We start from the raw sequence: 26,306 nt of genomic DNA on the forward strand, positions 1-26,306 counted from the left end.
GTGTTTTTTTCCAGGGTGAAAATTGCCTTCTCTTATGCTAGACCAAGAACAAAGTGATGCCTGGAATCCTTTATTTTTAATTCTCCTCCTCAGATGGAGAAAGTTTTTTCTACCCAAAAAAGTACCACCAAGGTCCTAAAATAACTTGACACTTTGTAACCCATCCCTTTGTCTTCAGGATGGGTAGCACACCCATAAGTGGATTGACTTCATTTATTCTTCCCTCTATTTTCACCCTGTATTTCCCCATCAGCGACCACCCCAGCCCCAGCTGCCCTGCCAGGGCTGGGAGCACTGTAGGGAATACGATGAGATTTAGCTCTATTTCCCTGCCAGCCAGCAGTCCAGCACCTAACAGTGAACATTTTCCCCCAGGAAGTGACTGAGATGCAGAATTTACCGTGATGGATGGACAGATGGACAGATGGATGGACGGGTGGACGGATGGACGGATGGATGGATGGATAGATGGAAGGATACCCAACTGGGACTAAACTCTCCCATGAGATACCCTGATATCTCCAGACTGCAACCCGACTCTGAGAGGGGAAACTGAGGCACGCCAGGAGGGGAAACAGCACATCAAGGTCACTTAGTTAATCAGCGGCTTCCTCTAATTGCAAGTGGAGGAAAATCAATTCCAGCCAGGTCCCCCGGCAGGCTGGGGCGCTGCAGGGATGTTCGGCAGGGGAAGATTTCCTGTAAGACGGGAAGTTTTCCTCCCGTTGTGCCCTGCTCTCCCCGTTCTGCTCTGGCTCCGGGAGGCAATCCAAGCGCTACATATCTTTAATTATTAAGCAATCACCCGTTGTAGTTACTTACATGCTGCGGAGCCTCTGGGATGTTCCTGCCAGCAGCACCAGGGCGCAAAGCGTCCCCTGATGCTTCCTCTGCAGCGGCTGAATCATAGGGCTCCATTAACTGAATCCACCAGTCCAGCACACGAGCACACCCCCCTGCTTGTGCCCTTTTCCTCTGCCAGTGTTCCCCCCCCTCCTCACCAAGCCCCTGGGAGCCACTGCTACCGATTGCAAAGCAGTTCCAGGAAGGAGGATGGAGGCGCGAGTTCATCCGTCGTGGCCCAGAAGGAGTCATCAGGCTGGGGAGCATCCTGAAAATCTTGGGAAGGGCTCAAGAATATTTTCCTTGCCCCTTCCTCATGCCTATCAACAGAAGAGCCCCACTTCTATTTCCCTGTGGATCCCCAAATCGACATTCACCAGCTCTGGGTCTTGCCAGCAAGGAGAAAACTTGCCATGATTTGTGCAAAAAAGGACCTTCCACCAGCCGTCTGGGCACGCTTTGTCTTGAGGCCTTCTTGTGTCTTCCTATCCAGACCCAGCATCTCTTGTAGGAAAAATTTCTTGGGCAGGGAAGCAACCAGGGACGTGGTGTAAGAAGCCTCAAGTCAAGGTGCAGGTTGCCAAATAGAGCAAAACCAAGAAAGAGCAGCCTGAAAAAGACCATTTCCTCTCATCCTGTGGGCTCACAAGCTTTCTCTGCACTGCTGGCATCAGTTTAGTTTTTTGTTTTGTTTTGTTTTGTTTTGTTTTGTTTTTGATAGATGTAGCTATGCTGACACTGTTCAGCTAAAGCTTGTGCAAGCAAGGAGCACAAACAGGCAAGGTGCCCCAAGAACATTTGTCCCCACCTTTTAGGGGTTAGCAGTACACCACAGTTGGCACAGTATGAGGCCATTTCAAGAGCACCCCTCCTCCTTTAATCCTTTGGCTCTCAAACACCTCTTCTCCCTCCTCTCCATCCCCTAAATCCCTCCAGCACCAAGATAGTGCAAAAGATGCTGTGGTCAGAGCAGGGAAGAGAGCCTCCTGTCCATAATCACACGTGTCCTGGGTACCACTTTGCACATCCCCGTGACCATTTCTGGCCCCAGACCATGCTGATCTCCCCCTCATCTCCACCAGGAGCTGTGGAGCAAAGCAGTTTGCAGCAGCCCAGGGCAAGGTGAATCCTTCGCCTTCGACTCCCTCACGCTCGCCAGAAGAGCTGAGCAAATATTTTTCATGGAGCATCAGAAAAATGCTGTTTGGGCAAACTCAAAACGCTTCTGGGGAACACACTGCGGAGCGGCACTTGCAAGGGAAAACTCTTCAGAGGTTTTCAGACAAACTGGAAGGTCTGTGTTTGGTCTGTATTATCAGTTTTAATGTTTGTAAAACACTGTTTCCAAAATTTCAGCATTTTCTGAAGTCTGGATTCCTCTCGTGATGCACTGAGCTGGCAATAAAGCATGGAAAGATGAGAGAGCATAGGTCTGTCCTACTGTCCCAGGCTGTTGCCAGCTGTCCATGTACAGGTGATAGTTTGGGAAAAGGTGTAAAATTAGTTAAAAACTTCCCACGACACTTTCCCAGCCACCAGAATGTGCTCCAGGGTTTCATAAGCCAGAGAAAAGTTGCTGGGTGGAACCCACACAGGTCTGTGGTCCAGCCTTTCACTGCTCCCTCTGGCTAGAGTTTTGCTAAGGAATTTTGTGATTTTCACCCCAAAAGTGGCCAGCATTACACGTGTTAGGGTCTACAGCAGACCACCAGTCACACCAAATCATATTTGCCATGCTTGCACAGAGGAACAGCCCCCAGCCCAGCCATGTAAAACGAGGTGCAGGCTGACAGTGAAGTGTTTCATTGCTGCTTTACAGACAAAGAGGTTTGAATTGAAACATCTCTCTTTAAATCCCTTGAAATAAATAGGTCACTTTTTGATTGTGGCGCACTGCTTTTGCTGTTTGATGCAACTCTTCAGCAGAAGTGAGACAAACTCAGTGTTAGTGACCTGGAATTCATTCATCGCTCTTTTTTCTTTGGCCAAAGATGTTTTGCTCCCTTGCTGCCCTCTTTGTCAAATAAATGTCCAATATTTTCCACTACATCCAGCTCAGCCCCAGACAGCATGTCAAACCCAAACTCTCACTTTGTAAAAGCATGTCTTTTATGCAAAAATTTCAATTTCCTCTCATTTGGTGACTTTTGGCAGCTTAGCTTAAATGGTTTCCACTTATGCCAAAGGATAATTGGCTGCCCCCAACCATCTCCATCCCTTGGACCTCTATGGACTGCACAGAGACAGGTAGAGCTGTCCCATCTCCTACTGTGAGGAATGAGCTCCTTCATTTCCCAGCATGATCGTAGAATCACAAAATTATTAAGGTTGGAAAAGACCTACAAGTCCATCTGGTCCAACCATTCCCCTTTGAAGCACCCCAGTACTGGAAGAACAGCTGATAGCAGTTCAACATCTTCACCAGTGACCTGGATGGAGATGCAGTCTCCACAGATCTAAATTTCAGGGAAAGAAATGGGTCCATTTGGTCCAATCTGGCAGGTTGCAAAGAGAACTTGTGAGTCTACAAAAGAATTTAATTAGAAAAAAAAATACAATTAAGAAAGACAAAAGAAGAACCAAATTATGGACACTCAGTCCCCAGGTCATAGCAAGAAGTTGCACTCAGGTAGTTTCATACCCTGCCTTGTGCTGTAGCAAACATGGACAAGAGGAACCTGCTCCACATTTTTGGGGATGTCCCTATCCCCTTCAAACAAGGGCAGCAAGGTATTGGAGCAGCAGGTAGATGCTGACAGAATGGTGCTTTTCAGCCAGGCTTTTGCCCAGAAAAAGGACCCTGGAGAATAAGTCCTATGGGTGAGAGACTACAAAGAATACCTGTGGGGTTGTATCTAAAGGATGAATCGCCCAACACTCTAAGCACAAGTGAGTGGAACACATCCAGAGGCTCAAAAGGAGAGAGTTTGCTATGTCCCACTGACATCTATCAGCTTTGCCTTTTTCTGGCTTTTTTAGCTGACCCCTAACCCCAACACATTGTTCCTCCGTGTCACTTGCAGGGGGTTCTCCCTGGTGTCTACAGCTCCACATCTCCATCATCTCCCAGGTGGGATACCTGAGGCTCAAGGAGGGGAGGTAACATGACCAGGGACTCCCACAGCAGAGCTATCGGGGGGATGGCATGTCCTAAATCCCCTGCCCTCATCCCTCATCTGCTTTGTTTTTTCTGGAGAGCGGTGCTTTAGGAAGCCAGCACAGAAACCCAGCCCTCTGTCCCCCTGGCTCTCCACAGGCCTAATTAGCTCAGGCTGCATTTCTGAGGGCCTCATTGGACTCTGGCATCTCAGGAGGGAGCACAAACCACTCTGCGGCCTCAAACAACTTCTTGATGTTAAATTTCCCAATCTCCCAGTGCTGAATCCACCTTGAAATTGGTCTCGAAACCTCTCTTTGCGAGCAAGCGGGAAGGGGACTTAGGAGATGGAAGGAGGAGGAGGGGAGGCCGGAGGGAAAAGAAATTAGATATATTTTCTGCCAGAAGAAGAATTAAAAGGAAAAGAAATCATCTCAGCAGTGGAATAATGGAGCTGTCTCTGGGAGATATCCCATTGTGAAGGAGCAGGTAACAGTGGGGAGCAGGCACAGGAGGTTTGGTGGCAGCAAGGGGGGGCTCCAGGAGCTCTGCTGGCAGCAGCAAATTGGGTGTCCTGGCCAGGTCAGACCCAGACAAGGCCAAAAAAACAGGGACCAAAGGGGGAAGGTCTAAGCAGGAGGGGTTTAATCACGATGATGAGAAATACTAAAAGCTCTTTTTCCATGTGTTCCCACTGTGTGTGCATCCAGGGCACAGGATGGGCTCACCCCATGGATGGGGTCACAACCCTAGACCAGGGGCTGGGATTTATTCCTGTTTCAAGTTCTGGGGACTAGGTTTTGGGGAATTAGTGGGAAGAAGAGACAGGATTTTATCCAAATTGTTTGCTTTCTTCTAGTTGCTCTCACTTCTGTCTCTCACCAGCGAGGGGCAAGAGCAGCACCCCTTAAATCAAAGCTCAGTAGTTTGGGAAGAGGATTCCCCACTGATGGGACTCAGAGACATCAAAGTCACTCCCAGACCATGCTTTTCCTCTGGAGCTCTCACAAAACCCTGGAAAAGAGGTGTATTGGTGACACCTTCAGAGCTGGCAGCATTTTCACCCAGCCCTGCTGAGGGCAGGGAAACCACCGAACTCCTCTGTGCCAATTTCCCCTGGCAGAGCAGTTTATAAATCTCCTTTCCACCTGTAAGAGCTGATCTGAGGTGATAATCGGAAAGGATCTAAGCAACTGGATACCAGCTTTTCATTGCCTACCCCAAACCACACTTTTCGGTGAGAGGGGGAGCTGCTTCTCCCTCCTCTTTTCACCCCCCATCTCCACCTCCTCTGCTCAGAGCTTGACAGGGACAGGTCAGCCAGTCTGTCACCGCTAATCCTTGGGCACTTTCAGAGTCACTCTAATGACAGCACACCTCTCTGCCGCGGCAATAAAAGCCTCTTAAAGCCAGCAGCCCCTCTGAGCAAAGTGCCTCGCCCGCCGCCGGGGCCCTTCCTTCCCCCTGGAAATGGCATCGGGAGGATTAGCCCTGCCGCCCGTGACAAGCATTGGACGTGAAGCCTTCCCCTTTCAGATGCATTAAAACCCTTTGTGGGAAGCGCTCAAAAGTCCGCCCTTTGCCCCCTTCGCCCGCCCTCCCATTTATTTCTCCCCATTCTGGGGACCGAGCATCTCAGGTGGTGCTCTCGGGAGCACCGTGGGTGGTTTGGGTCCTTCCCTGCCTCCCCTTCCCTCTCTCTGGTTTGTGAGAAGACACCTCACAAATCGGTTATTAGGGCCCTGTGGTGCATCGGGATGGCATTGCTATAGGTCAGGACAGACAGCATTGCTGTAGGACCTCAGGCTTGCCGCGAGGGAGACCCGGGTCTGTCCCCAAAAACTCTGTCCATACTGGTAAATTAAAGGGTGTCCATCCAACACTGCAGACACAGTTGCCCTGTTTTTCAGGATAAGGGGGTATGATAGCACAAATTCACCCATTCCTTGCCCATTGGACCCTGTGTTCCCTCCTCAAGGGACCCAGCACATCGTTTCCCACCCCGAGCGGCTGCAGAGCCATGCTACACACTGGTAAGGAGATGATGAATGAAGTGTGCAATAATATGAATAATAAATAAGCCTGTCTGTTGGTTTAGAGGATTTTGTTCTGCTGCAGGGCTCATCAAGGCATCCTTCGGGACCTGTTGCGTTTGAAGGGAGCATCACGTCCCCAGACCATTAAGCCACCTCCGTATCCACACCAGGCTTGCTCTGGGTGTTATGGGTTAGTACAGCTCCTGAAACCCACTCTCAGCACCGCAGGATGCAAGAAGGCAGCAGTAGCTTTAACACAACTCCACGGCAGCATGGCTTTCATAGTGTTTCCCCTCATTTCACCAAATCTGGGTTCATAAGGTAAAAGGTTGACAGCTCGGTATGGCTCCGCTCAGCTCAGCAATTCGGAGGAGTGTCCCCGGGGGAAGGCGAGATGCGTTATCCCCGCGCCCTGGCGTGTGTCCCAGGCAGGGTACGGATGAAGCCAGCGGGCTGCCAGGGGCAGATGGGTGTGCTGAGAGCTGTAGGCAGCCAGCAGGAGCTGGAGCATGGATGAACCAGAACCAAGAGGCTCGAAGTCCCCAGGAGTCAGGAAGGGCACAGTGGGGAGCTGGCATGGCAGGATGCAGCCCCAGCCGTTTTGGGGTTTAGCATCTGAGTGTGCAGCTCACTCACTTGAATTTATGCGAGGCCTTTAGGTATGTCTCAGGCTCTCCCAGCAGAAAGCAATTTCCCCAAGTCCCCCGAGTCGCTGGAGCTGCGAGCGTCTTAGAAATCAGGCAGTGCTAGGGAACGTACTCAGGCCCTGGAATCTAATCAGCATTAAATTACCAGCAGAGCCCCTGGGCACCCTGCGACCAGCCCAATTAGCTGCCTCCCAAATGACTCACGAGCACGGGTCCACAGTCATCATGGGCCAAGAAGTCGTTCCCAAGAGGCCGTTAGATATGACCACTGTGTCAAGAAGGATAAGAAATGTTAATGAGGTAAATATGGCCATTCTACACCACGTGGCCTCTGTGCCACAGGCTGCTCCAAAACATGTTTAATTTATTAATAGGGATGTATCCCGGGAAGCTAAAAATCAATCCTGATCTGCCATGGAAGTATGAAAAGCCGAAGCCTCCACTTTAGCAAGCAACTCCAAGCAATCTGAGGATGATTGTACTTAAGGGATGCCAACTGATGGAGCAAAGTGGGGCAGACTGGAAGTGCCTTTCTTGTCTCATTTGCTTATGGCTCAAAAAGATGCAGAAAAATCCACCTCCCAAAACTGTGGGAGATCCATCAAGGCTGGGTGGGAGACACACAGCCCCTAAATATCCAGGACACCGGTAAGAGGCACCATGCTGCTCGCCTGTTCTGCAGGTCCGTGTTGCCCTTCCTTCCTATGAACCCTTCCTAATGGCAGGGTTTTCCCTTCAGAACAGGGAGGACAAAACCTCTGCTGATGAGGAGAGGATTGTCCCATGCAAGAAAGTCAGAGAAAGGAAGAGCTCAACCAGTCAAAGACACCCCAAAGGTGGGAAGACTTCCCAGAGGAAAGAGAAGTAAAAAGCAAAATGGTTAGTGAGCTCCCCCACTAGTGTCAGCCATCAGAAAATGAGAGATCTTGTCTAATTCTTGCTAGTCTTGTGGAAAAAAGAGGTATCCACAGTGAAACTTTTTTTTTTTTTTCCCACCTACCTTGGGAGGATCCAAAGGATCCCAGGCAAGGGGTTGTCCCTGGAATAAATAAATAAATAAATAAATAAATAAATAAATAAATAAATAAATAAATAAAATAAATGAATAAAATAAAAAAAAAGAGGATGAGCTGAAATCTGAGCTCTGCACAACCCTGCTTGGGCATCTCCACCTGTAGCTATTCTTCTAATTAACACCTCAGGTGTGGGAAGCGTTGCCTATTTCTTCTGGGAAAAAAAAAAAATTAAAAATATATGTATAATCATCATCACCATCATCATCATCATTTCTTAGTGATAAACATCTTGAAATTGCCTTTTTCTAGAATGAAAATTAAGATGCCTGATCAAAATCAAGAGGAAACCAAGAGGAACCCTGCTCAGGAGATGCCCTTCCTCTTCCCAACTTTCTGACCAGCCAAGTAGGGACAGTCTTCTTCTTCCTGGTTGCCACCATCACCTTTTTGGCAGAGAGGGAAGGTGCAGGGAGCAGACAACCTCAGCATTGATTCAGTGGGAAGGACGACCCCATACCCCAGCCTTTTGTGTGGTTGAGAACCCCCCAGGATGCAAGGAGGGGACAAGGAAGCAGGAGTCAGTGCTGATGGAGGCTGCACTGACCTGAGGGCTGTGGGACAGGGGTGGCTTGGAAGACACAGGGAATCTCAAGGGCCATCAATTAGAGTCATGTATCAATTGATCATTAAAAGATAGGGAAGATAAATTATACAAATGGACAGTCCCAGAGCCTGGAAGGGAAGATTCTCTGATGTTGATTCAAGAGAATTATTCCCTCTTTCAGGCCTGACCAGATGCTCCTTCAGCTCTTGGACATGGACAATATCATTTTCAACTAGGTATCTTTGTCAAGGAGCCTTTTGGGTGTCTTGTATTACCTGCTCCTGAGATGGAGCAGTTTCAGATTTTTTTTATTTTTTTTTTTTTTTTGTGTGGAATGTCCCAGATTTAGTCTGGATCTTTGCTTTAGAAAGTAAAGGTCCCTGATATTTCATATATTGTGTTTTAATTTATTGCATCTGGCTCCACATCTCCGTTCCTTGGAGGTCTCTGGGCATTGACAACTTGCAGCCTGGGCAGCAGGACGAGACAATGCAATGAAAAGAGAGTCCTGCCTTTCTCACAGCAGCCCCTGTGTCTGTGCCCACTTCATCCCTGCTTTCCCATTCCCTTAAACCTCCCCAAACCCTGCTTACAGCAGCCGTGTGCATGCAGAAACTCTTCCTTCCACTCCTCCTCCTCTCTCTCCCCCTCTGGCTGCTTGAGAAATTCAAACCTCCTTCCTATTAGGAAGAAAAAAGGATGTGCTACCAGGTTGAAAGGGAAAGCGGAGGAATGGTTTAAAAGGGTTTAAATTGGAGTTTTATGGATATTTCTCTCTCTCCTTTGTGAGCGCATTAAACTTTTCTTTCGTTAAAAACCAAGAGGACAGGAATGGGAAAGGAGAGGAAAGAAGGGAAAGAGGAAGGGGGGGGGAGGAAAAAAAGCCCTCAGATATTCATGTGTGACACAGCTCAGGGAGGTGAGACGTGCGGCTGATTTGCTTAATGCTGACAGGTCTTTCTTCTTATTGGAAAGAAAACACAGCGGGGATCCTAAAATGTGCCGTGTAAAGGTCCATGGCAGGAGCATTTCCAATCTTCCGTGGTGACGCTGCGGGCCAGGTATTCACACAGGCACATCAGGGGAAAATAACACAAAAAGTTCTTCACTCGGCTCCCATTAACCCGCTGCCTATGGTAATGTTGAGCCCGAAGCTGCCCCAAAGCTCCCGGTGCTCCCGTGCTATCCGGCATGGGGAGGTGCAAGTGTGTCGGGGGGTGTGTTTGTGTGCCCAGATAAAAAGGGAAAAGAGGGAGAAAAATAGAATAAAGAGGAATACAAAAGCAAGGTGGATGGGAGGACGGAGAGAAAGCAAAGACAAAGAGGGAGGGAGTGGGTCTAAGAGGAGAAAGACTAAATGTATGTGGGAATTATGATGGAGGATGCTTCCCATCTTCCCTGATGGGCTCCTGGGTGAGGTTCCTGCAGGCTCACCCAAGGAGGTGTCTCCAAGGAGAAGGTTGGGTGAGTGCCTGGGTATTTGGGAGGGTAGGAGATCTCTTCCCAGTGCCCTGTGCTGCTGTAGAGCTGTCCCAGGGAAGAAGCACCCTCCAGCCAGTCTGACTGTGCTGCCTGTCTCCTCTGATGAGCGGGTGGCTCGCCCGGGGGGTTGCACATTTGTCTTTCCTCGTGTCAGCTTCGTGGCCAGCAGGATGTGTCACAACAACATCATGGCACATGAGCTGACGCAGCTGATGCCCCCCAATGCTGGGACAGCTGAGATGCTCTACAGATAAAGACAAGGCTCAAGGGCAGTCGCTCAGCTGTGGATGAGGCCACAAGGAAGGCTGGTGTGTCACCTATCCAAGGGGAGCATCCTCCCCTCTAATCTCCTCTTTATACCCCTTGGCACAGACTCACAGAATGGTTGGGGTTGGAGGCACCTCTGGGTCCTCCTGCACTAACCCCTGCTCAAGCAGGGACACCCAGAACGGGGTGCCCAAGACCTTGTCCTAATGGGTTTTGAAGACCTTGAATGGGTTTTGAAAACCTCTGAGGAGACCTCACAACCTATCCGGGCAGCCTGTGCCAGGGCTCCATCACCTGCACAGCACAGAAATTGTGACCGATGTTCAGAGGGAGCCTCCAGTGCTCCAGTTTGCGCCCAGTGCCTCTTGATCTGACACTGGGCAACACTGGAAAGAGCCTGGCTCCATCTTCTGTGATCCCTTCCTTGAGGTATTTACAAATGTTGATGACAATGAGACATTCAAGGATGAACCCACAGCTGGAGAAATGGAGCTGGGAGCTATGTGCTGGTGAACCCAAGCTGATGACAAGCTGAATATATTTATGAATGGCCAGGCAGCCCAGCAGAAACAGCAATAATGCAGAAGGAACAGTTTGCAGCTCCTAGCTGTAGGGTGAGCACCTACATCCTGCATCAGCCTTTTGGTCTCTCTGCTCTGGGTGAAAAGAAAGAAGCAAAAAATGAGTCAGATCACAGAGGTCTTTGCCCCATAAATAGTCCAAAAAGTGGAGTTTAGGTATAGCTTATCTTGTCCTAATGTGGGCCTTGTTCAGACAAACCTTTCCTCACTGCCAGTGACTGTCCCACCACTTGGGAAAGTAAAGGAGCAAGGTTTTAGTCCTACTCCTAGGCAGCTCCTGTATACAGGGTTTGGGACACACACATTAGGGCAGGTGGCATTCAGGTGCCACAAGCAAGGGTTCCATAAGGACCCATGGACCTTAGAGCAGCCTTAGAGGTGTGACTCTCCCTGGGCTGCCCATGCCTCCTGCCTCCATCCAGCCCCATCCCTGCTCCTGCCCCACTGCAGGGAGGTGTGGGAAGCTCCCCATCATCCCAAATTCATCACTCTGGCTCCATCCACCACCTTGCTGTGTGTGCCCCCCTGTGCCCCAAACTTCAGGGAGCGATGCTGCCGGGCAGCCCTATGCACCCTGTGCCACAGGGAGGGAAAAGCCCCTCTTGGCTCCTTCCTCTTCCTTCTCCCAGGAAAGCAGAGTCCTGTGTGGAATCGAGCTCTGCTCCTCTCCTTTCTTCCCCTTGTCTCTCCTCCCCTCTCCATCACGCCGGCTGTTTCATCCTTTGAGAACTCCCCGCTTCTCCCTATGGGACTCGCTTTAAAAAACAAGGGGAGGAGGGGCAGCAGGAGGGGGGGAAGAAGGAAAAAAAAAAAAAAAACTCCATTGTCTTGTCAAAGGGAATAAGTGAAAAGTTGCAAGTGTCTCTCCGCAGGTTTTGGCTCCTGTGTGTTCTCCTTTCAAACCCTGCCAGCCTCGGGGGCTGTCATTTCGCCTTCATCTCAACGGATCGACCCGTGGTCCCCCACCGCTCCCCCTCCCCAGCACCACTGCGTGCGGGAGCTGCCAGGCTTTTCACGGCCACTGCCAGCTTGATCCTATTGACAGGTCTCTCCTCTTTGCTTCCCTTTCAAAGTAGGGACTCAGGGTCCCTTCTTTCCTCCCTTCCATTCCCCTTCCTTCCCTCCCTTCCCTTTCTTTTCCCAATTTTCTGCTTCTCAGAGGGGTGGTGCTGAGCAGCGACTTGACGAGGCCACACGCGGCGGAGACGGGGCCCCAATTAGAAACCCCTCTTTAGGAGCGGCCTTCGTTTAGAGAGCGAGATTGGAGCTGTCGGAATATTAACGAGCTCTTGCCGGCATGGCTCGGCATCCAGCAGTGGGGATGTGTGCAGGGAGGAGGCGTGCTTGCAGCGGGGATGATGCCCGGGGTGAGGATTTCCAGGGATGGAGATGGTGATGCGTAACCACCACGCTGGGCATCATGTTGGCCAGGCCAAGTCATCTCAGCCAGGGTGGGTGGACCAAGAAAATGGTCTCAGGTTGCACCAGGGGATGGTAAAATTGGGTACAGGAAGAATTTCCTCATGGAAAGGGTGGAATGGGCAGAGAAGTGGTTGAGTCTCCATCCCTAGAAGAAATTACATTACATTATATTTATAATATACATACTTTATATATATATATAATACATAATTACAAAACTACAAAGAATATAAATCTAATCAAAGTAGAATTACTTTTGTTATAAAACTCTTCCTGTAAATAATAACTTTGAAGGCAAGTGTGTTCGCAAGTCTTTTGGCAATATTCTCTGAAGAGGGTCTTTATTCTATAGTTGCAGCAAGAAAACATGTAATATACCAGCAAGTTAGGCTCAATTGTAAGAGTGAACAATTTTTTTTAAAAAAAAGCTGATATACAGTCATATACTTCAGTTTACAAAGTAAAAGTTCATGTACTTCTGAGTAGATGTGGACAAGGTGGACGTGGCACTAAGGGACATGGTTTAGTGATGGGACATGGCTTAGTGATGGGACAGTAGGTCAAGCTGATGACTGGATTTGCTCATCTTGAAGCTTTTCTAACCTCGTGATTCTATGATTCTATGGTTTGGGGGGTGCACCATGGCCCAAGAGCATCCTGGGGACCTGGTGGGAACACCTCAGGCCAGCTGCTGGAAACCTGAATCAAACACAGGGACCAAGGTGAGAAGGATTGATCTTTTGATCTGGCTTGTCTTTTCATAGAGTTCAAAAGCAGGTGTAGCAGCAAAGGTGGGAGGGAATACAGAAACAGAAAAATTAAAATAAAAATAATAAATAGAATAACAATAAAAAATATAAAATAAAATAAAATAAATATAAAATGAAATGAATATAAAATAAATATAAAATAAAATAAATATAAAATAAAATAAATATAAAATAAAAGTGGTGATGGATTTTTGAACCAAAGAATCCCCAAAACACCAAGGCCCCCAGTTCATGTGACTAATGAGAGCATTACATTGCAGCAGAGTTTAAAAACTAGAAACACAGAGACTGGCAAAGTATGCTGAGATGGATAATAGCTTTATTAGACCTTTAGCACAGATAGCAGGTGGATTTTCAGCACACAAATTCTTCCTCAGATGTGAAAGAGAGGAAGAAATTCTCAGGCTGGTGAAAAAAAAAAATGTGTTGAGTGCAGTGGATTTATGTTGGTCAGCTGGACAAACTGCAGGGAAAAGGCAGCTGTAAGTGCAGACCAGAGGGGATATTGGTCCGTTGGGACAGCAGGAGGAAAAAGGTGCAGGTACAACCCATGGACCACTACAGTTAGCACGTGAGGAAATAAGGTAATGTAGCTAGAAAAAAAAAAAAATATATATATATATATATATTTATATATATATATATATAAATTATATATATATTATTATTATTATTATATATATTATTATATATATAATATTATATATATAATATTTTATATATATAATATTATATATATAATATATATTATATATATATATTAATTATATATATATTAATATATATATATATATTGTTCATGAATCTGTAGTTCCTTGTCTTGAATCACTCTGTGATGGAAGAATCTAACAGGTCTGGCTCAAGGACCAGAACTGAGAGATGGGAAGCTGTTGGGGAGCATTCTCTTGCTGGGAACTCACCATGCATCGCTCTTCTGGTAGGTGACAATAATCTGTATTTGCTTGCAGGACACACAGTGCATTATTTTGGGGACTGCATGTTGCATCTCTGGATGTTCACAGCCTCTGGGTTGGAAGTCAAGCTGCTGGCAGTCCTCTTACCTCTCCATGGGGTATGGACAATAATTCTCCATCCTGGGATCAGGCAGCTTCCACGGGGACATGTGCTCCTGCACGTGTCCTTAGAGCAGCTGCTGTCTGAGAGATGTCAGGACCCATCATCATCCCTTGCCATGCAGCAGCTCCCACAGATCCCAGAGAAAGACCTAACAAGTTCATAAAGGCAAGCATTTAATGTCTTTATTATTTGTCCTATTAATACAAGAAAATAGCTAATAATATCAGCTAAAAAATCTACAAAGGGGAAGTTGTCTCCTGTGCTATCAAGCTGTAAGAGCAGTCCTCCAGAAGCTATTTCTCCAACCCCACCACCTCATCCCCATTAAGCTCTTCCAGGCTCTTCCACAATCACATCTGAGCTCTCCATTGGGAGCACTCAGGCTCTGCCTGGCTCGAAGGATCTGCTGCGCCTCATCCAGTGGATTTCATGAGAAAAGAGCATCCAAAGCACAGCCAAGTTTGCCACTTCCAAAAGCTCTCCTGAGCTACCCAGGGGCCTGCAGCACCTTCCATCACTGGAACAACGTGGTGTGTGGCTCCAGGTCATGGACATCCCCAAGGATGAACCATGTGGGGCACAAAGCAAGCCCCTAAATCCATGGGGCAGCCCCCTCCCTGCACTGCCAACACATTTAGAGCTGTGCACAGAGGCTGGAAGCCAGGCTCCAGCTGGGATAATGGCATCCAGCAGTTGCCTGCCAACATGAGAGACTGTAAGGAAGCAGGAAAAGGCACTTATCTGCGCCTTGGAGATGGATTCGGACCACTGGTTCCTGCAGGGACACCAGTCCTCTCCATGCGTGCTGGGAAAGAACTTTCCTCCCTAAAGGATTGCAAACTGCTTGGTTCAGGCTTTACACGAGTTGATTTTGGGGGAAAACAGAGCTGGAGTGTATCTGCTGCCCTGGGCTGTGCTGCGGGCAAGGATGGAGGTTGCAAACCAAGAGGTGATTTGAGGTCTTTGTGTGAGGTTGTTGTGCAAAAGTTTCCATCAGAGACCTCTGGAGGGATTGAACCCAAGCCAAAAGCACCACCATATCCACAGGGAGCAGCCAGCAGGGACAGGCTGGTGGTTTGGGGAGCAGCCTCCCCAAAACACCCACAAGGAAGGTGGTGCACTGCTCTTAGGGCTGGGTGGTGGCCATTTGAAGGGTTTTTAATCCTTTTTGGACCACGATGCTGGTGTTGTCAGTTGCAACCCATGGCTTGCGGAGACACAGCACTCACTGGATTTTTCAATGTTACACCTCTGGGTGCCCTAACACCTCCTACAAGCCCTCTGATACCTACTCCTAGAGATACCTGCAATGAGCCAGGGCTGCTCTCAGCACGTTTGGGAAGCCAGCAGCCATCCGTGGTGGGACTGCATGGGATGGAGCCAGCAGGGTGACGGGATGCCCCACGTGGAGCTTCGAGGCAGCTCCTGTCCCCTGCCCATCCACAATCTCCAGAGATGCAAAATGGGGAGAGAAACCTGCAGCCCCAGCCCCGCCAGCTCAGCACTTTTGTGCTTTTCTTGTCAGGGAGGTAAAAAAAAAAAAAAAAATCCCTTTTTTGTTTTGTTTCCCTTTTTTGTTTGCTAATTTATTGTTTTGTCCTGAGCTCGTGCTTCTTGAAATCCCTTGTTCTTGTTGCTCATTAAAATATTTTGCGGTGCGCAGGGGTACAGCTAGTTGCTGCTGCGTGCTTTTTGTATTTATTTTTCTCCCCTCCCCGCACACCCCCGCTACACAACCCCGCGGTCACAACGTCCCTGTGTTTTCTACACGCTTATTACCCAGAGAATCAAGGCTCCTTAGCAATTTGCGAGTCACTCCAAAGCAATTAATTATGCATCAAATGACTTTTTGATTCTTTACCTTGTGAGAGAAGAGATGGAAGAAGAGGCTGTCTTTTTATTCTTTTCCCCTCCTCTATATTATTATTATTTTTATTATTATTCCCCTTCTCTCTCCCTCTCTCTTTCTCCCCCCCTTTCTGTGCTCGATCAGGTCTGCCTGCTGGCATCGGGATTATGACATGATCAAATGGCTTGCTCTTAATTGGCAGCAGCTCCAAGATGGAAAGTAGACGGAAAGATTAAAAAGGAAAGGCCACGGGAGCTGCAGCCCTCGTGCATGGCTTTAGCAGCCTGCTGTGGTGCCAGGGGAGGTGGGGGGACGGGGCTGAGCCAAAAGGGATCCAGCCACCTTGGTGTGAGGGTGAGTGGGCAGACGGATGGGGACAGACAGACATGGAAAGCCATGAGGATGGTGGAAAAGGAGGCAGGTCATTCAGGATGATGCAGACAAGGAGGGTGGATGTGCAGGGAACTCTTCTCCCCATCCTGGTGCTGGTCCAGCTTCGTCTGCACCCACAAATTCAGAACCAGCAAGTGACCTGGGGACAACGTGCCCACAGCAGCAGTGCCAGGGCTTCTCCTCCAAAGCCAGCTGTGAGGATCTCAGACATGGGAAGTGGTTCCCCAGAGAGGCTGTGGGGTCTCCATCCTGAGATATCCAAGACCTGATGGGACACAGCTTGAGCACCCTGCCCTGCTTGACCCTATAATGAGCAGTGGGGTTGGCCACGCAGTCTCCTGAGGTCCCTGTTAACCTCATCCATTCTCTTATTCTGATTTCCTTCTGCTGTCCACCCACCCACTGCATCTGTTACCATCTTCTGTCCCACCCTGACACAAGCACCCTATACTGCACACATATGGCAGCACCTAGCATCACCTCCCCCAAGACTCGTCCCCTGAATTTAGTGTGCTCCCCACCCAGCATCCCCCAAAACCTTATCCCTTGGGTGTCAGCAAAGCCTTCCTATCTGACCCCACCATTCCTATCTGACCCCACCAGCAATCCCCAAGTATATTTCCTCTGTCTCCAAGAATCTTCCTCTCCATGCCCTGGAAGATGGAGAAATCAAAGCCAGTGGGGTTTTCCTGCATACAAGCTCTTCTTCTCCTCCCTCTGTTTAAACTGTGCCTCAGTGACAAGGACATCTCTGTGCTCGTTTACAGCCAGGGCTCCAGAGCAAGAGTCACAGGAGGGAAAAGAAAATCAGGGTCCAACACATCTCACTGGGGTTCTCCAGCAAGGTGCACAGTCCTGGTCTGCCCAAGGTCCCAGGCAGGATTTATCCATGTCCTGCCCTAAAAATGCAGAGGGAAAGCTGCCCACAACACAGCCACCTGCAAGGACTCCCCACCTGCCCTGCTCCCTGCAGGCACCTTCAGCAGGTGATGGGATTTTTCCTGCAGACGCTGACATTGCAGATGATTTTGTGCGTGTCCCTCATGAGCAGGCAGCAGGAGTCACATCCTTGTCCCCTTTTCTTTTGCACTTGTGTCCCTGGATCTGTACATGGGAATTTGTGGCACTGGCCTGTGCCATGTTGCTTGCAGGCTTTGTGTCTTATCCTCTGAGTGAGAGATTTCCATAACTGGGTTAAAACAATTGCATAGGAAAATATATAATTTAAGCTGCCTAAAACAACTACCCATCTTCTCTCCATCCTTGAGTTACAGGGCCAGCCTTGCGCCTTCTTGGTCCAGTTCACAAGATGGGGTGATGATACTGGGGTTATTTATTTGCCAGGACATGCAAGCTTTTTCATACTCCTACTCAAAATAAATAAGGAAATACACAAATCAAAACAAAACAAACAAGAAAAAGAAAAAAAAAAAACACAAACAAACAAAAAAAACAGAAAAATGTATTGTGTTAACTTGTGTTTCACCTCTAGGTTTTCCCATCACTTGACCATCACATCCCAAAAGGTGTTGAAATTTGATGTGCCATGAACTTGGGGCTCTCCTCAAGCTAGTGAATATCATTTAAAAACTTCTCTCCTCTTGAAGATGGAAGCCAATAGAAGAAAAAAGCATCATCCAGCAATTCCTCTGCTCAACAGCTATGAGACCATACGAGACCACAGCTTGTACCAACCCTTAAATGACCTGGTAGGTATGATGAGTACTGTTTCCATCCCCCATCCCCTTGGCTCCAGACATCCCTGAGGATTTCCCCAGAGATAAGGGGCAGATAATGAGGCAAGAGGGCGTTGAGCCTTCATTGCCCATCCATTTCTATGACTCCCCAATCTAGATGTTAATGAGCAATGCTCAGGTCACGCCTCAGGCTGTGGATGTCTTTTGAAGGACACAAAGAGGATCTGTTTAGGATGTACTGCCTCCATCAGCAGCATCCCTTTCAGCAAAGAAAGACAACAGCATCCTGGACTGCATTTGCAAGAGCTCAGCCAGCACTGCCAGGGAAGTGATTATTGCCCTGGATGTGGCGTTTATGAGGTCACCTGAAATTCTGGGTTGGATTTGTGGGTCCTGGTACAAGACACAAACCAGAGCAAGTCCCATGGGGGCCACCAAGATGGGATGGAGACTGAAGCCCATGAAATGGCACCCTGAGTGAGCTGAGCTGGAAAGTGAAAGGAGGACCTGGTCCCTGTCTTCACTACCCAGCAGATGTTCATAAAGAAGATAACACCAGAATCTTCTCAGTGATGCATGGTGAAAGGACAAGGTGAGTAGTTGAGTCGCCATCCCCAGAGGTATTCAAAAAACCTGTGGATGTGGTTTAGTGGTAGACTTGTCAGTGTGAGGTTAACTGTTGGACTTGATTTTTTGAGGTCTTTTCCAACCTAAATAATTCTATGATTTTATGAAAAGGGGTGAAAATCACAAGCTTCAGCAAGGGAAAACTGCACCCTGAGGATGGTCAGACCCTGCAAGAGGGGTCTCCTCTATTTCATTTGGAGAAGAGAGGATTGTGCATCTCACGGGAGGCTTGGGGGAAGCCTCCTTAGGAAATCAGAAGACAAACAGTAGAAGATCCACATGTCGGGAAGCCTTCATCTGCTGGCAGCAAAAGGTCTTTGTAGGGCAGTAGACAGTGCAAGCGAAGAGAAAAAATGCGTTCAGAGGTAGTTCTGACTGCTGGAAGACTGGGGGCACCATCGAGCTGGGTTGTCCCTAGCCCTCAGCCATTTTGGCAAAGCACAGCATTCGCAGCAGCCAACAGCCTCCCCTGCACCACATCAGTAATTCCAGGATGACGCAGGGCTCAGGACAGAGCCAGCAGAGCATCCCCTGGCAGCCGTAAATAGAAAGGAAGCTGCAGGACGAAGGGATCGCAAGCTACAGCTACTGTCAGCGTGATCTCTACAACACCCAGGTGCCCTCAAACAGGGACTACGGGATCGGAAGAAGCAGGCCAAAGGGAATAGCTCACGGGGGAAATTTGGGAGTGATCAGGGTGGGACTAAGGAGAGGTGAGGTGACGAGAATAAGAGCAAAACCCAATGTGCATGCCAGCAAGGTTTTCACAAGAGAGGGCACTGCCCAGTTCAACACTGAGGGCTATGCTGAGGACATGTTAAGGAGAACACGTCCATGGCTTTCTGATATCATCGGGCAAGAGAATTTCAATGTGCCATGAAATCTAAAATAGGCTCTGACTGAGTTAATCACAGTTTAACGTGTCACACAGAGTTCTTCCTTCCTTGGTGAAGGTGCAATCAGATCTTGGCAGCAAGGGGAAGATCTGAGTACAGATCACTTGACGGAGTGATGAACCTGGCTCATCGGTGGAAGGCACAAAGTCAGCCAGGAACTGGGGACTTCCACTTATGTGAGACCAGGAGAACCTTGAGTATAAATGGAGGGGGCCACACAGTGATGTCTATGGTGCAGACACCTCCATTTGTACCCACACTCTGTCCTCTCCATGTGCCTTTATGGGCATCTTTATAACTCATCCTCAAATAGATGCCCACTTTTGGTAAACGTAGAGTATTTAGTTTAGGGTGTAGAACCTAAACTCCTCTCACTACCTCAATCAGCCTCTCTACCAACTGTAGAGGTTTGTAGACCTCCTAGTTCACCTGTCCCATATGAACTTAAAGTTGAGTAGAATGAATCCCAGTCAAGAAAATGGGTCATCCCATGTGTCCAGCCACCAGACTAGCTTCACGCCTGCTCCCCAAGTCCAGAGGTACACGACAGAGCTGGCTGGCAGTGTAATTGCAATGAGATGCAAATGTAAGGGTGCTGTCAACACACAGAGAGCCAGATGTGTGTCTTCAATTTAGGGCAAATGAGAAGGGATCTAACTCCTCTGGCCATCTGGGAAGGAACATGAATTTTACTTACTGGCAGTGAATGAAAATTCCTTAAAGAGAGTTTGGAATTGAATTATGCAGCAGGTTACCAGTGTCCCCCCCCCAAGACATCTGCTGAAGATGCAGTACCCTCTCCACTACAGAGCAGTCTTCGGAGAGGTCTGACGTTGGGTTGGAGGTGACATTTTTATTACAGAATGTGGAAAAGGCAGGATACCATCCATCATTCTCAATGCACAGAGCAGTCATACAGCATTTAACTTATTGTCTGATCAGTTTAGCTTTTCAGAAGTGGGCAGACCAAGACCAAGGATGGTGAAAGTAATCTTTCCCATGTACAGCAGGTCCCAAGTGTGTTGCAGGCTGTACAGATATCTTCAGTGGGAATATTGCATAGGAAACCCAAGTTACTTGAAACTGGCATTCAGAAAAAAAAAAAATGAATTAGCAATTCCTGCAATTTCCCAGGAATTCCTTGGGCCATTGGGGTGAACGGCTGAGCCATGCGGAGAGCAGCTGTCCAAACACACATGGTGTGAGACTTTAACTAAGCATGAAGAAGAAATAAGGGCTATGGGGAGAAGCACGGAGAAAGCACATATCACTGCCATCCATATGTCTCTAACTCCCTCCCCAAACCTCAGAGCATCAGCAATGGTTAGTGCTCAGGAAAAAGGAGAGGATAGGCTGACACTGCAGTGCAGCTGCAAAGGATCAAGACATAACGCGGGAGGAGTCAGGCTCCTGCTATGCGGGGTCCAAGGAAGGTGTGTGGCAAAAACTGATTAGAGAACTGCAAAATCACTGAGGTGGTAAATTTTTCAAATTCAAGTGAGAAATTTTCTGGGACCAATATTCCTTTTAGATCAACAAGTGGACTTGGAGCATTCCACCCTGCTGCCTGATGAATGTTTGACAAGGCCCAGGCAGATCACATAGCAGCTTTAAAGCTCTGGTTCTGACCACCATGGGGAAGGTGAATGAAAAAAAAAAAAAAATATATTGAAATATATTGCAGGACTGGGGAGTAAATTAAAACAATTTAGATGAAACTTCTCAAAAACTGAAATCACATACGTGAGAAGATTAATGTGAAGCACTGGATGTTCTCAAAGGACCTGCTCCACGCACTGGTTGGCACACGAAAGGGTAGAAAATGAAATGTTTAACACCCCCATTCCACTGAAAAACTCCATTTGGAGAAAGCATTGGGAATATTTGGGAAGTTTGGTTCTAGCTGGTCAATAGTCCTTCACATTGACCCATGCCCAAAAAATCAGTGTCATAAACACACTGATGCTTCAGTGAAAGAGTAGGGGGAAATTGTGGTAATATCAGGGGAGCTCAGAAGCATTATATACAGATTGCAAAGGCAGAAGACATCACTAGTACACAGTGATTTCTGAAGTGTTGGCTTTGAATGGGTTCTTGTGAGGCACTTGGATGGCCTGGGCTCACCCTGTGCCACTGGCACTCACGATGATTGTCATGCATGATGGCTACAGTGAAGCTAATCCATGTAGAGTACTGGGGTGGCTGATTTCAGAGCCATCCTATGGGTTAATCTGTTATGCACATACCCAATTAGCTGACTGCCAGTCACTTTCCAGTGGCAATTTGAAGTTATCGACTTAGGCTGATTTTGCAAGCAGCAAACTCAAGGAGCATGTTATCTGCCTTCGTGGACTCTGAGGCATCTGAGACAGGGGAAGCTTTCTAGGGTGCCCTTAAAATAGGAGAGAAACAAATCCTTGCTGACTGTGTGAAGCTTTTCTATATCGCAACAGGATTGTAGCTAGAAATGGAGTTGTGAGATGCAGTGTGTTCACAAAGCATGAGAAAAGTAAGACATCAAGCCACGGACTAGATCTTGGAGAGCTATAGGAGATTATTTACAATGAGGCACACAGTGAAGACTGTCTAAGAGGATCCAGTGCCTGTGGGTAACAGCTAACTGACCGTGGGCTGCAGATGGCCAGGCACCACTGTGCTGGCTCTGCCCAGACCCACTTCTTCCTGTAAAAAAAAAAAAAAAAAAAAAAAAAGACAGTCATCTAAACACCCTGAGAAGGAAAAGGTGGGACCACTGCATAAAGCCAAGGAGATTAATTGTTCTGCATTACACTGCATCAGCCCTAGACCTCTAGTGACCATAGCCAGCATCTCAGCCCCAGGACCATCCTTCCCCACGCAGGTAGCAAAGCGCTTGGCCAACAGCACTCCAGCCCTTGCCAACCTGTGCAAGCGAGGGAGGCAAGCTGTCACCCAGCCCCATCATCCTGATGGACAGGAGCTTATATCCCACGCTGGACCCAGGAACCACCAATTCCAGCAGCTTATTCCAAAACAAAGTGTGCATTGAGGGGTTAGGTTTCAGTTTTTCCGGCTGTGAGAAGAAGAGGCTGCCAAACAAAATAACACTGACAGCTGCTCTGGGAGTCACGCGCTGCTGAGTAACCTCAGACCCTTTGCAGGGTGGGCTCCAAGCAGGCACTGGCCAGCGGTGCCACCGAGCACCAGGGTGAGCATTAGTGGCAGCCAGGATTGCTGGTGGGGGCCTTTGTGTCACAGTGATTTTCACCAAACTAAAGGCTCTTGAAATGCAAAGTATTCAGAAGGGAAGGTGCAGAAGCAGGTTTTGCAGGATTTGAATCGTAGAGGGAAGCAGTCACCTTAAAGGGAATTTGCCTAACATAGCACAAAGACAAAGAGGAAGCCCAATGCACTCTGCAAATCCCTCTCTCATCCTCTTCTTCATGAGCTGAGTTATTGAGAGGTGGTAAATACCAGCCATGCAACCCTCTCATGGCCACTACCTTGTTGCTGTCTCTAAATGAGCTCTCTGATTGCTAAGGAGGAACTGAATTAATGCAGATTACCATCACAGGGGACATTTCTGGGGTGCCATACTAGGGACTTGCACTGATCTTTGCCAGTTTTCAGGTCGAGTCATCACATGGCAAAGGTTTCAACCACAGTGGATTCATTCAGATCTACTAAAGCTCTGATAAATCCTGTACTCCAGCTGTTGAGCCCATAGCTACATTACGTTCAACAAGAGAAGATAATTTCACTCTTTCCATTAGATCTGCTAAATATCCATGCCTATTATCACCAGGAACTCAATTCAGTTGTCCATGCAGGTGCTGTTGCAGATACCTCAGGGTATCCTTGTTGACCTTCAGCTGGCAGTCCAAAATGACTCCAGTCTCCCATGGGTTCTTCGTGATAGCTTCCAATCCCATGCAAACATCTTGCATTTTGTAGGATATCTCAAAATCCAGCAGGAACCGTCTTTAGCCAGCTGGATGAAGCCCCTGAGAAATGGATAATTCCAGAGCAATTTACCAAAGCTGATATGTGAATACTTCTCTGATACTCCAGCTAGTTGAGGACCATGATGACCAAATGCATTAGCACTATTTAACCTAGCATCATCCTGTCTTGCTTTCTCTCATGCAGGTTTCCAGTCACTCCTTGCTGTGTTTCTAAGCATTGTTTTAACCTAGAAAATTGAGAGATTTAGGCAAGAACTGAGATGAGTTAGAGAATACTCTCTAGTTCTTCGTGTGCTTCCTCCGTAGTTGAGACACCCAAGTTCAGTGTCTCCAGCTTGGGGCTGGTTTGAGTTGGGGTTGAGGAGTTCTCACTAGACATCTTTGATTCAAGCTCTTTCCTTAATCCTCAGTCCAAAGCAGCATTTCTTGACTGTTGTGGCTGTTCTAACTTTCCAAAATTAGACATCTCCAGCAAGCGGTTATCAGGAGGGACCATGGCAATATGTGATTTGTTCCTCATACCCCAACTTTCTTAAACTTCTCAGGTGTAAATTACCCTACAGAGGAAAGTCTGATTGTGGCACACTTGTAGCTTATGGCTCTGAATCTGACCCTTTTCTTGATTTTTTCCTGCAGCAACAGGTGGCATGAGGGTGGTCCTTCCATTTTTGCATGGTGGTGAGAGTAACCCATAGACTAATGACTCTCTCTGAGACACCTCCACTTTCCTCCCAAATTTCTGGCTTTCTTGCATTTGTGCTTTCCGTCCTCCACAATGGCAAATTAAACAAGGACAGGCAACGAGGAGGAGGTTCATGGAGGAGACTGTACAATTGGTCACAGCTCTGAGAAAGGGCAGGATGTGTCCAAATGGTCATCTGAACACTCAGCTCTTGCAGCCGCACACACAATTACAGCATTTGGATGCCCAAACTCACCAAGCAAAGGAAGACCTTGGGTCATTTCCTTATTCCACACTTTTAAAGGAGATGGAGAGGTCATCCTCTGCTTGGGCCAACCTTAACCCTTGGAAGTCTGGAGAGGGCTAGCTGACCTGGTTTGCTGGCCAGAAATGCACCCCTCTCCCACCACCTCCTCCCCGTTCGTCTTCTTGTTCTTCTCTTTGCAAAGTGGAGAAGTGAACAGATGTTTGCCTGCTTTCCCACCTAGCTCCCCCACGCCCCCCCGCTGGAGCAAGCTCACCTCCCCAGTGTGGGAAAGCCCCGGAGCAACCTCCTTTGCAACTCTGCAGACTCCGCGTCACCTCACCTGTCACACAAGCTGGTGACAAGGCAAGCAACAGCACGCAACCCGCCAACCACCACCACGAGCCAACGGGGGAGAGGAAGAGGGGGTGGCGGGGGCAAGCAGATGTACCACGAGTTGCTCCCCGAAAGCATTTTTTTTTTGCATCAGGAGGTGTGAAAGGAAGCCTGCACCTCCCTCTCCCGGCATAGGTACCATAGCAGCTGCCAATGGCTACAGGCCTACCACATCAGCCTTGCTATTTCTGTGAGATGTCAAACATGCAGCGCTAAGCAATCATCCCTCCTGCCATCTGCCAAGGTGAACGTGGCGTGTGGATATTAGATCAAACAACTTGACAGACTCTCATCTCCTCCCCCCCACCTCTTTTTTTTTTTTTTTTCCTTTTTGAAGAGAAACAGGGGAGGGGAGGGAGGAAACACTGCCACATTAGTTCAGACTTGAGCCATTGCTATGGCTCTATGGCTATCAGAGCAGGAAATTCATTTAAAACTGGGTTCCTTTCACTTCCCAGCCAGGACATAAATGGGACAGGGCAGTGACTTCTGTCCTTGTAATACCCTCAGCTTTCTGTGGGATTGAAATTGCTGTGTTGGCCCTAGAAATACCACCAATCTTAGAGGACATCTGTTGTTGGCTGGTATTGAGTCCCTGTTGAAAAGTTATGTCCATTCTTGCCTAGCAAGAGAACATTGAAAAGACATGGACAATGAGAAAAGATGTAGGTCTGAGAGCTACCTTCCCCAGTAAGGAAAGGTGATAAACAAAAAAGCTGATATGTCTTCTCCATCACTGTGGGATAAGTTTCCCAGTTCCTGCTCTCTGGATTGCAGACAGCATGAATCTGTGCTGGACAGGCTCAGCAGTGCCCAATGGACCACTCTTCCCTCTTAAAAAGTGGAGTCTGAAGTGATGAGCAGAAAGGGTCTGCATGGCCACATTATGACATGTTCTTCAATAAAGCATGCCGAGAAGAGATGTCTTCTTGTCTCCTTCCAAGTTCCTCATTGTAACCACAGTAAAGAGGGGACGACCTGGGAGGAAATTTTTTTTGAAACCAAAGGTTTTTTGCAAAGGTTTTGGGCATCTCCAGACCTTCTGTGACATTTAGCCAGATGATACTTCAGCAAAAAAGGCTGTGGTTTTCAGAATCCCAACAGATGGTTTGCCATGAGAAGCCCACCATGTTCCAGCAACAGAACTTCAGCTTCAACCCTATCTTGTTTTGTTGGTCTTTATAGGCTCCAAATTTCTCTTGCCACGTGGGACTCTATGACATTTCCAAAATAAAATGGCCATTAAAGCTTGGAGAATTTGAAGGATGATCAGTAATAGCTGCCAGAGGGACCAGTTGCATCTTCAGCTCCAGTGAGGGGTCTCTGCCAATGGCTGGAAGGACAATCTCTCACCTTCCTCTTGACTTCTTGCCATATTCTACACCTTCCACACAGAGCCTTGATGGAGGTATAAAGCTGATTCCTAGCAGAGCTGCTCATGTCCCTGAGTCTGGAGAAAGAAAATACTCCCTCTTGGCTTTAACAGTGTCAAGTCTATCAATGCAGACCCAACTCATGGGACTGCAACAGACATCCCATATCCATAATCCACATACAACTGAATTTTAGTTGCATCCATTGCAGTGCTATCAGTTTCCATCCTCCCATCTCTTTTATCTTTTGTCTTCCTTCTGCTTCCCTCCCTTCCCAAATGCACACTTTGCAGCTCTCCTCCTTCTGCCTGTACATTCCTGAGATAAAACAAAGTCCTCTGACTCTTTGTTCAAACTTTATGA

This window comes from Anas acuta, chromosome 2 (assembly GCF_963932015.1).
Source record: "Anas acuta chromosome 2, bAnaAcu1.1, whole genome shotgun sequence".
Lineage (NCBI taxonomy): Eukaryota > Metazoa > Chordata > Aves > Anseriformes > Anatidae > Anas > Anas acuta.